Raw genomic sequence first — 13,457 nt, 5'->3', positions numbered from 1 at the left:
GTTGTGGTTCCTGGTAAGAATACAGGCCCCCCAGCAACCTATGGTTGTCTCCCAGTTGTGATTCCTGGTAAGAATACAGGCCCCCCAGCAACCTATGGTTGTCTCCCAGTTGTGATTCCTGGTAAGAATACAGCCCCCCCAGCAACCTATGCTTGTCTCCCAGTTGTGATTCTTGGTAAGAAAACAGGTCCCCCAGCAACCTATGGTTGTCTCCCAGTTGTGATTCTTGGTAAGAATACAGGCCCCCCAGCAACCTATGGTTGTCTCCCAGTTGTGATTCTTGGTAAGAATACAGCCCCCCCAGCAACCTATGCTTGTCTCCCAGTTGTGATTCTTGGTAAACCTATGATAGTGGGTTCGAATCCTGGTTCGACCCAATTATGTTTCTAGGTTTGTCAGCACCATACCCGTGCACGTGGGTTTCACTAAAGAAGAAAACGTCCAAGACCTGCAACACTTCGGGCTTTCCTCCCACACTAAGCCGACACACCGTGATATAACTGGAATAGTGTACAAAGCGGCATTGAACCTAACTCACTCACTCACTCATGATGTCAATCACTGGATTGTCCGTTCCAGACTCCATTACTTACAAAGTACTATCATTTAACTGGAATATTGCCGAGTGCAGTTTTAAACATCAAACAGAATACAAGAGGAGAGGTGAAGTCACATGAAGTTTAACGTATTCCAAGATTTTTGCACTTAATATAGCAGACGCTCAAACACTGGACCATGTAGGCAGTCAGGAAAAAGAAAAACAACATGCGTCTCTTGTGAGTACACTTTATTGAAATATGTCAACAAAGTTTGTGCTATAACAATAAACATACCATATTTACCACCACTTTCCTAGACAAGATAGTTCCATCAAAGCATCTTGGCCTATTACAATTGTTACAGCAGTAATTCTATCAATCCATCAGTGCAATCGTAACAGAACTAAAGTAAAAAACACATGCATCAAAAGTGAATACAAACACCTCATTTAACAATCTTTTCACTAATTATGTTGTATACTACTCAAAAGAAGTTAAAGAACACACGATTCTTTCAAATGAAAGAATTGGGTGTTTGTTCTCTTCATTGGAGTAGTATAGTTCAAAGTTTAATTAAAACATCTCCACACATCAATTGTTATCCTACATTGTTCATATATCAAGATTAACACAGATCTGTCAATGTATCAAGTATATACTATGTATTTATAACTTTATACGGCCTTAGCACATCCACACATGCTATCGTTTATGCTCAAGAAAAAATAATTGAAGGGTGACAAATAACATACTTAGCCAAGAACAGTCGAAATATTTATCGGACATACAAGGCATAGACCTCTTAATATTCAGATATGTAGGAATTTGTGAATGCTCGTATTGTAATAAGTCATTTATATTACTGTTTAACTGCAATGAGAGAAGAATACATTTATTGTTGGAGGGCTTGGGTGGTTTGAGTGGTCTGAAGTAACACAGGTTGCTGTTCAGATTTGCCTCCCTTAGCTATGCCAGGATCCATTGGCTGTGGGTTCTATCAAAATTATGCTGAAGTGTTCTGATGTAACTAAAATACTGTTCAAACTGGTGTTTAATTAAACACTCCCCATTCAGTATGTGCCAAAAAAGTTAGAACCTAATTGCCTGGTCTGTTACCGACATAGGATATCTCTCCGCTCGAAGACAACTCCTCCACGGGAGGCCACAACAGTGATCTTTCTAATCAACCAATTAGTGTCATTGCATAGCATTTAGACCACATATCTGATTGATGTATCTCTCATAAAAATGGAATCTATTTCGGCAGAAAATCAATACTGATTATTCTCTGACACGGAAGTATTATATAATATTTTTTTTGTTCCAATTCAAATTTCCAAATCAAAATGTTAAATAAAAGTAACAAAACCCTTTTTTATGCATAAAATATCTGAGTCGATTGTATGATTCTGACTATATCACGAGCATATGAAGAAATGGACTGAGGCATTGAGAAAGCTGACACCTGATTGGATGAAGAACCCACACATCCAACCCCTTACCTCCCACAGAGACAGTAAACAGTTAAGCCATGAACATATCATAAAAACCACAAAGGAATCATCATTAAATTCAAAGAACCAAGCAACTTTTCTACCCAGAACATGTAACCATATTACATAGATGAACGGGAGAACTACATAATCAACAGAATAAAACAAAGATAAAATAGAATTATGCATAAGATATTTTTTACTATTTTGTGTACAAATACAAGAAGAAACTAAAGACATAAGCGTAATCATTTTGCCACAAATAAAATGTAATCTAGGGATATTTGTTTTGTTAAAGACTATTTATAAACCTTGGAAATGAAGTGATCGCTAGCTTTGTTAAGCTTAGCAAGAACTAAGATCTTATTTTAATGAGAATGACTAGGCAGACTCAGTTGTCAGTATCAAGAGGGATCATAAACAGAGCATGGAATGCTATCACAGATCATAAGACGAGAGTAAGTATATAAAACCTCACAGAATACAAGTATAAAATGCACATGTAGCTCGTGCAGACACAATGAAACACAGGAAACAAGGACTCCTTGAACATATATTCTGCTACTAAAACTCACTGTATGAAGAGTGTCTGTCAGTTATGTATGGAAGAATTTCAGGACACATAATGAAACATTGACAGATCCAGAAACAGAGGTACCATATTCTGTCCACTTCACCTATCTCAAAACTCATCTACCTAAAACAAATAATTTTCAAATTCATTATTCTCTCAATTTGCTTTTATCTGATAATTCATCTTCTCACAATTTCAATATTTTTTTATCCAAAAATTCCTATTTGATTGGCTGAAAATTCATTCACTAAATGATATTAAGACTCAAATATGTGCCATAACTCATTCCAATTAAATGTGTTAAACAGTGCAGATTCAGAATTAGTTTGTGGGTTTATCAAGATCTGTTCAGAGGATGATATTTGGCCCCAAGTGTGCAGTAAAATTTAGAATCAAATCTGGTACTCAAACTCGTGATCTGCAGATCCTGACACAGCGGATTAGGACCCTTGGACAAGCCCACCATACCCCTCCTACTTTGATGAACGTGGACAGTATAGTAACTTGAAGAGACGTGTGGCCATCTGTGGACATGGACATTCAAATAGTACTGAGTCAACAGATTCATGCAGTTGACGTCAGTTAATATGTACCCGTATCATGCAAGTTTAAAGCCATACATTGTCAGGGATTTCTTGAAACTAACAAATTCCAGTTCATGTTTTTCTTAAACATTTTCTTACCCAATTAAAAGGTACTGGTATTTTCAAAACAATAAATGTATAAAGATAATCAAGTGTAATCAGATCAGTGTTCAGTGTCTTTGGTGAGTTTTATAAGAAAAACTTTCATTACTGAATTTGGGCGGTCTGTTCCATTACTACCTTGTTTAAAAAAGTACTATTTTTTCATGTTACTATAGTTCATCTTTCATGTCATTACAGATTAACAATAGCAGTATGAAAAAATTGGGTGTTCTTAACTTCTTTTGAGTAGTATACAATGAGAGTGGAAACACTTATCAGATGCTAGTCTAAAATCACTTTTCATAATTTGAAAGTTACAGCATTCTCCTCAATATAAGCCCTGGGGTTTAATGCATAAAAAGCTGGGTCGCCTTAAAAATATTGGTTGCATCCTACGGTCCTCTGTTCAGATTCACCCTCACTCCGAAATATTAGACAGCTCTAGAACAGTACCTCTGCCACATCATCGGAATTCACTACTATTTCGTACAAAATATGCATCAGGACAATAGACTGTGCATGTATACAATATATAAATACATGTATATAAAAGTAACAAGCTGTAAACTATGTCAACAACAGGCTGGAGGATATAGACGGCTGTAACAAAGATATATAAGAGTTGTAAATGCTAGAAATGTCACCATGCTTGTTGGTGTTAAGATAGAGCACCATAGAGAGCATCTTCATGAGTCAGGGGAATTGCCTGTCTTGTATACCTTGAGTTATCTACACCAGTCCATGTATTACCGCTATATTGAATTTAATTTTTTATTCAGAATTAGTGGAATTGCATAGTTCAAAAATTTGAATGTAATGTTCAAACACATGTACTCAACAAGATGTTAGGATCATGAATACTTGGGGGGATATTTTCATGAATTTGGATGCTCTGAATCTTCATAATAAAAAATATCCCCAAAAATATTCATGAACCCTAACTTTTCCTGTTCAGTATATTAAACACCATTCTGCAACAAGGAAGAGAATTTATGGATGTCAACTTCTTTTTTATGAGGAACACAACGTTTCGGAGTATAAGCTTACTCCTTTATGTGTATCACTTATAAATGCCTTTCAAAGACTTCCTACTGCAGCAATACACAATTTTTTTATAATGGTACAGTTTCATATTGCCACAACCATGGCCCTTATGAAACTGTACTGGGTTCTTGTCAGTGTGTATTAGAGATGCAAGGAGTGGTGGCCCATGTCCACAGCTTCATAGGCCTTCAGAGGGGACCAACAAGAGGAACCACTAAGGCTATTGCATTGATACAGGGTAAGAGACAAAGGTATATCCGACTGACAATTTCCCTGAGCTACAATAGAAAACATGTTGAACTACATCAACAATAGATATCATCCTTTGTGAACAATGACGGGAAAGGTTGCAAGGATACGTGGGTTGAGCGGAGTTGAGCAATCTACATGTAAGCATGGTTTGCAGTAGCTTATACTTTATATATACACAACATACATCGAAGAAGAGTACAACAATTACAATAGATATCGTGGCATAGTTCAGACAATAGCATGTTTAACATGAACTGGGCTCCATTCCACAAAGCGATCTCAGTGCTAAGGTGATCGGAGCTTCCAAACTTTAACATAGGCTTACGACTGTCTTAGCGCTAAGATCACTTTGTAGAACGGGGCCCAGTGGTGGATACTTGGAACAAGGTTGTCACATTGACCTTGCCAATGACACCATGAATGACAATTGTACACAAACATCACTATCCTAACACATTGTATTTTTATACGATCAAATAAATACTTCTAAATTAGGAAATGTGGTTCTCTCAAATAAGACAGTGACAATTCTTTCCAAATTAGCTCTTTTCTCGATCAAATAATCACTGAGCATAACCACTGATATGAAAGAAGAGATCATATTTTTTGGGTAAACAAGAATAAAGTGACACAAGTCTAACATAGCAATATTAATGTTAACAGGATTAGACTGATGGCGGTAGTTCGTCGACATGAAGCTTATGGGGTACACATACAAATTAATGCTGACTGGTCAAGTTGGAAATAAAAACTAAATACACAGTATCAATAAATAATGAGTTACCAACAAGTTTTAAACAGATCTGTTCTTGAAGCATCTTTAATATTTTCATCACAAAATAGAAAACATAATGTAACTCAAACACCACCTCTAGTCTTAGGTGATGGGCATCTCAAATTGATATAGATAAAAACTCGTTTCTGAGACCATCTATTTTAAGACATAAATGACATGGATTTCAACTGAACTCTTTCAGTGTGATGTTGGAAATAATGAATAGTACATGTATAGAGAATAAAATAAGTCAATCCTGTCTTCTGTCATACAACAGTTTCAAAATGTCTAATACACTGAAACCCTGATAAAACAGACGGTACCAGATAAGCAAATGTCCAGATTAACAAATCCTATGTACCGGTACATCAAAGATCATTGTTTGGGGTAATGGCCGACCTCACCTTTTATGCCATAGATAAGGGTCATAAAAACTCAGCCTATACCACATAATGTACGGTATGTTATAATATCGCTTTAGATTCATATACACTATCCCAACAGTAACTGCCCAGAACTATGGTCTGGTGGATTTGGGTTCTACTTTATCAATAGATAAATCTTTAGGATTTTCAATTTAATGGTGTGTGTGTATTCAGCACAGTACCCAAATGAATGCCATCCCAAGCAAAAATCATTGTGCAACAGCTTTGCCATTTTAACTCATTTTGGCATAGTTCCAATATCCAAAACTTGCAAGTAATAGAACGAAAAATAATCAGAATGTTCTTTCTTTGGTATTTAATACGATTTGTTTGGGGTTGATAGGCATAGCATTCTTTGAGAAAACCAAAAGTAAGCAGAACTGTGTAAACCTGTAGTCAGGCTTAAATTGTAGAATGAAATTAAATTAAGTTTCAAAGTCATTCAGCAAACTGTACATCATGTACATAGTTTTATAAAATGGGACTCTGTGTTCTATAACCAAAGGCAGATATGAGTATTTCTGAATCTGCATCACTGGAAGACGGGTGTATCGGTTGAAAACAAAATGTATTAATCGGCCTTGAAAAAATCCACAAATCTTCAGCTTATATAATTCCTGGGGAATACAAAGATTTTGTCCAAGAAAATTTTGGGGGGACTAAAAATCCACATGGCTGCCCCACCACCCATGGCCCTCAGTCACTGAAGGTGGACACCACCCACTCCCCCCACCCATTCCCACTCCCCACCCGACCAAACAACCAAAGAAATTAAAAGAAAATGTAACCAAACTTTTGAACTGCACTCTATTAAAAGAGCCAATACTTTGTTGTTATAAGTAGATGCAGTATATAGCTTAATATGTTAGAAAATATTCTCTGCCTTACGGGCTGTACATAAATATACTACGCTAATATCAAGTCAGGTTGATCACAGTGGAAACAGATCTGATCCAAACTTCAAGAACTTGTAGACTTACAACAGCATATAAACAATGTGTAGAAGCAAAATAAAAAATTATACTCTCCATATGAAATATTTTGTAAATACAATTTGTTCACAAGTGTCAAATACAAACATACCAAAGAGTTTATGATGCAAGACAAAATATGAAAAGCACAACCTCCAAATATTCTTGAATCTGAAAGACAACAAATAATTAACAGAGAATGCAGCATTAAATGCTTCATCTGTTCATAAAAGAAAAGGATATTCACCCAAGTCAGTACTGTGATAGTGTTATTGTCACATCAAATAAGAGACAATGTCCATTTAACAGCCATAAAAAGTAAATCGGGGAAAAAGTATGTAAAACTCTGCATAATTTATAGACAGACATTTAGGCATAACGCGATTGAAATAAAGTAAATAAATAGCAAAACAAACAATTCAAATAAAGAGATTTTTAATCTCCACAGAGAAGAACAGAATAATAAATATCCTGTGATGTGCCCGACTTTCTAAGTCAATACAACAAGGATGCAACAATATTTTTTTTTAAATTTCAGCAGATTTGATGTTTCAGTAATTTCATTAAAAAAAACTAGAAATAAACATTTCACATAAAAGCAATGGGTGCTTTTTCATTTTATTAATAAATTAGAGCTGGGCTCATACTTAATACTGAAAATAAAAACGTTTTGCAGAAATTAATAAAAAAAACATTTTCATGAACAGCAAAGATGACTTCCTCTTTTTTATTCTAACTGTGAATTGTAACACCCCAAGAGGATATTCCTCAATAAAGCCAGCTAGTCCGCAGCTTGATTAATTATAGTGATCTTAGTAACAAAACTCACACTTGATTATGTCTCAAATGTATTATGTCTCAATTCTATACAACTGAACCTAAAAACATGCAATTATATTCATCAAAATACAGAAATAAATAAACATAAATAAGAATTGATATGATACGAAACAGAAATAGATATATTTAAAAAATATATGTGCAGTATAAATAAATTGTGTAAATAAAGGCTATAAATTAGAATAAACACATCTGTAGAAATCAATAACACAAAAAATCATAGCTAAGAAGAAATGTTGATTAAAGTTGCCTTCCAATGACCTTCAGTCAATTCATATGTGATTTTGAATAATTGATACTAAAATTGTACACGTGCATAAAGATCTGAACAAGCGCTATATTCAAGTAACAATCACCAAGTATCAGCATGACTTCAAATGCAAATCTACCCTATCAATAAGTCTACAGTACTCTATTTTCAAAGGCATCTCTTCTAAATTCTATCACAGCTTCTCTGATAGATATTCAACATTTACATTTCTCTCAAAGATGTTGACATAAATACATTGAATTTCTAACCTAACAATGGGTAAATAACAAACGACTGTTAAGAGTATTGTCCATTAATGTACACACAGAAATACAACCCTAAAAAAGACACATGACTAGCCTAATGTGCTCGGGTGCCACAATATTTGCTGCACAGAGTTGTCTCCCTTACCCACATCTGGATCTACTGTTGGTTCTAATGTAGCAACCATAAAATTTCAAAGTCCCGTGATGGGATACAAACCACATACATTCTGATTCAATGTCGGACACCTTACCTACATGGCCAAAAGATTAACCCCCATGAGCAAGCTGACAAGGTAAGGATGTCATCTGTGGGATGCCCTGCTACACTAATCCCAGAATCGCCTTGATTATAATCCATGTGTGGGCACTAAGGTGTAACGATACAGTCAGGTTGTGATACGATACATATCTCAATACTATAGGTGCGATACGATTCGTATCCCGATACAGTACTTTTATATCAAGTTGATATTCTTTCCTACTGGAAGTGAAATCACAATGCTGAATCATTTGTTATTAAATTTTAGAGATTGAAGATCGGAGATATGCAGGGCAGGAACATATAGGCTAGATGGCACTGTGAATGTTATGCTATTTATAGCCAGCAGGGAAATACAAGAGACTGCTTAACCTGGTTTGTGAACAGTGTATGTTATTATTCACGTTTTTACACCAATATAACTTGTACGTTATATATTATATATATATATCATGATACAGGGGTTGTATATCGATATATTGTAACGTGGGCCCCGTATCGCGATACAATACTGTATCTCCGTATCGTTACACCACTAGTCCGCACAGTACCTAGTGGTTCACCAAAGTGGTAAAAGTGTGTGACATGTGTGACTAATGACCTCCCTCCCACATAATGCTGATAGGACATTAAAGCTGCAATTATGTGTTAATAACTCGCCCTAAGATCATAATTACTAGTAAGTCTCCACGATACTAATCTCTACACCTCACAAACCTAATGACTATTAAAAAATGTCAACACTATTCATCAACAGTATGAGCCAAAACACTTTTTTCTAGCCATAACATATTCCAACAATTTCAGAGGACTATATCCATATATACCAGCCAATTTAACAAGCCTGACAAGACAGGAACCTGGTACACTATCTCTTCCAAATGGTAGTTTGAGATTCAGGTGTTTATTAATGTTCATCAACATCACTGAATAAGGTGAAAATCAGAGGTTTCCTTGAAGAATGTGATAGCTCTTCCCAAAAAAACAAAGTTTCTCAGGTTTCAAAATTAGTTTTTTAACAAACCTGGTATCAGTATTCATTTTATAAAGAATATTTGTTATTATTGTACTGAGTGCAAACTTCATTTATAACATTACATGATATTAATATGTATATGAAACTGGTTTGAGTTACCTGCCCTTGCCATGCACAAAAAAGATGTGGAAAAATGCCGGCACAAATGAGACCAAAGATTGATTTTTAAGTCCATAGATGATTGGTTGATAGTTTTCTATGTGGTCAATCCAAAACTGCTGACCTCAGGATTCAGTGGTCAATTCTTTGAATCATATGTTTTTGAAGCTTCTGTTTTTCAGCATCCTTGTGGGGAAGAAAAACACTTCTGCCTTCACTAGTGAGGTGCTAGGAGCACAAACTACTTGTACGTAGAATACAGATTCATGTTATCCAAGTATAAAAGTACAAAGATAGTAAAACTACCAAAGACTGAACACAGTCAGGCAAGTGGATGGGACCAAAGCAGCATTGGACAAAGTGGGAGCTTAGGGATGGTAACCACAGCAACCATATCAAACTAACTACAGGTATTTAGAATGTAGTCATGACAACCACATGTTGAACTACATGAATCTAGCTAAGTACTCTAAGATCTAATTCTAAGGATGATTAGTCACAGTAGCCATAGCAACCACTGATTGTTTTTAGTGGTAACCATGGCAACAAAATATCATATACAGCAAGTTGACTGAGACATAATCTGGTTGTTCTGGAGGACTTGCAGAACAAGTTGGCTTTGGCAATATTTGATAGTTTAATCAGAAAAATAAAATATACTTGTTTCAGGTAAAAGTTCCTTCATGTATCAGCAGCTAGAAACTTCAGAAACATTGATTCTCAGCACATGTGAAACATCTTTCATATAGGCATAAGTAGAACATGCAAACAAAACAAAGAAGAAATTGAGTTATGCATGATTCAAAAGAATCTTTTTGTCATTCAGTTGGACATCAAACAGAGTGAGAAGAAGCAGCAATAATATGAACAGGCAGTCTGTTTCACATTAACCTAGCAGCCTGAGTCTACTAGGGCTGGGACGAGTCCAAATTTACTACCCACGTACCCACCCCGTATTACCCGACCCTACCCGGGTACCCACTGTAGGTCTCAGGAGATGTCTCAAAATGTCCGTTTGGAAAAACGTATTTAGATACATGTATTAAACAATCTGGTCATTCATACACTGAAGTTGAACTAAGTTATATCTATATTCAACCAAATGAAAAATCAGAAGAAATGGGTACATAGTCAGAAAGAAATGCAAACATTAGTGACTTGTAGTGTAACCATAGAGTTCTAGATAATTTTTGTCATTAAACAATATATCACGTGACTAACCACGGGTCAGGGTAGTCCTGTGGGTGCCCGGGTCCTACTCAGTACCTACCCGACACAGGTACCCGTCCCAGCCCTGGAGTCTACCACCACTGAGACAGTGGGGGAACAGAAACACATAGAACCATTTAGGAACTCAGTATGGACAACACTACACAAAAATAACTCCTTGCTTCTCACTTGATGCCCGATTTCCCTGCCATGGTCAGGAATGTTGCCACAACTGCATTAACTGGTCATATCTCCTATAGAAGACTGATGGGTAAGCCGAATGACCTGCTATGTTCTTTGTATCATAAAAATCATTTGATATTTGTTTAACTATCTGCTCAACAGACTATCTACAAACTTTTACAGACATCTTGGATTAATGATGAGTATGATTATGTACCCATCAGTTCGTAAACTGACTTCAACGTTATCATACTTAATATAAAAGGAATTATTTAAAAAAGGTTTTCAGTGTCTATGCGAAGTACCATTATATATATAGTACTGTTACGTGTATCATTAAGAAGTGATTTGCTTCAGCCCTTAACCATCAATCAGAAAACGTGATTGTACACTCAAAGTCAGGCCAATAAAAAGATCAATTAAATTCTGTATCAAAACATAGAGGTAGGTGTAAAAGCTGAGAATCTGTAGGATGTACTGAGAGACCTGGGCCCCATTCTACAAGGCGACAGTAGCGCTACGACTGTTGTACGTCTATATTAAAGCATAGGAGTTACGATAGTCGCAGCACTGTGATTGCTTTGTGGAATGGGGCTCCGTCTTACTCTGGAATATAGTGAGCATTAGACAGTTGGAAAGATAAATCGTGGAGATTCTTAGAAAACAACAATGATCTTATAAGCAGTTCAGAAGCTTATACCAACAGAAACATTCACTGTTGACTGAAAGTAACCATGGTAACAGAAATATATATATGTAGGGTTTGGTTCAATGTAACAGTAACACAAGCATTATTTGATCAAATGTAACAGAAACATATATACTTTGTATTAGAGAATAAAGTGTTTTTTATCAAAGGTAAAACAGAAGCATTGTTTGATCAAATGTAACCATGGTAACAGAAACATATATATTTTTGATTAGACAACAAAGTGTTTTTCATCAAAGGTAAAACAACAGAAGCTTGGTTGGTCAAAGGTAACAGAACACAAGCATGTTTGATCAAAGGTAACAGAACACAAGCATTGTTTGATCAAAGGTAACAGAGCACAAGCAATGTTTGATCAAAGGTAACAGAACACAAGCATTGTTTGATCAAAGGTAACAGAGCACAAGCAATGTTTGATCAAAGGTAACAGAACACGAGCATTGTTTGATCACAGGTACCAGAACACAAGCATTGTTTGATCACAGGTACCAGAACACAAGCATTGTACATCAAATATTCATGGTTTATAACTTTCATTTCAAAATAATGACTTCGCTTGATGAACATAATTTCCTTTCACCAAAGCTTCAGCTTTAAGATAATACATGAAACACTTTTCTAAATGGAAGAACAAAATAGCAGTTAATATCAGATACAAAAACCCAGAGATATATCCTTTTTTAGAAATTACCTCAAGATAAATTTCTGAAATTCAGCAGTCATAAGATATGAAAAATATTTTTCATGACATGTATATCTATATGAAAACATTTTTAAACCAAGACTGAATATAAATCAATCACGTTATAACACAATCATGTAACCAGTAGCATAATTTCACATGTAGGTAGTCTTACAAAGGGGACACAAGGCTGGAATATTCAAACAGTCCTGACTGAAGAACATTCACAATCTCAGAATATCCAAGCTCTTTTCCATAAACAAGGGTAGGAGGTATGAGAGGTACACTGACAGAATACCCAATACCCACCATGTTTCCGTACACAAGGGTAGGAGGTATGAGAGGTACACTGACAGAATACCCAATACCCACCGTGTTTCCATACACAAGGGTAGGAGGTATGAGAGGTACACTGACAGAATACCCAATACCCACCATGTTTCCATACACAAGGGTAGGAGGTATGAGAGGTACACTGACAGAATACCCAATACCCACCATGTTTCCATACACAAGGGTAGGAGGTATGAGAGGTACACTGACAGAATACCCAATACCCACCATGTTTCCATACACAAGGGTAGGAGGTATGAGAGGTACACTGACAGAATACCCAATACCCACCATGTTTCCATACACAAGGGTAGGAGGTATGAGAGGTACACTGACAGAATACCCAATACCCACCATGTTTCCATACACAAGGGTAGGAGGTATGAGAGGTACACTGACAGAATACCCAATACCCACCATGTTTCCATACACAAGGGTAGGAGGTATGAGAGGTACACTGACAGAATACCCAATACCCACCATGTTTCCATACACAAGGGTAGGAGGTATGAGAGGTACACTGACAGAATATCCAATACCCACCGTGTTTCCGTACACAAGGGTAGGAGGTATGAGAGGTACACTGACAGAATACCCAATACCCACCATGTTTCCATACACAAGGGTAGGAGGTATGAGAGGTACACTGACAGAATACCCAATACCCACCATGTTTCCATACACAAGGGTAGGAGGTATGAGAGGTACACTGACAGAATACCCAATACCCACCGTGTTTCCGTACACAAGGGTAGGAGGTATGAGAGGTACACTGACAGAATACCCAATACCCACCGTGTTTCCATACACAAGGGTAGGAGGTATGAGAAGT

This window comes from Haliotis rufescens, unplaced genomic scaffold (assembly GCF_023055435.1).
Source record: "Haliotis rufescens isolate VD_foot unplaced genomic scaffold, xgHalRufe1.0.p SCAF_8, whole genome shotgun sequence".
Taxonomy (NCBI): domain Eukaryota; kingdom Metazoa; phylum Mollusca; class Gastropoda; order Lepetellida; family Haliotidae; genus Haliotis; species Haliotis rufescens.
The sequence above is the reverse complement of the archived record's forward strand: the minus strand, read 5'-3'. Positions refer to the sequence as shown.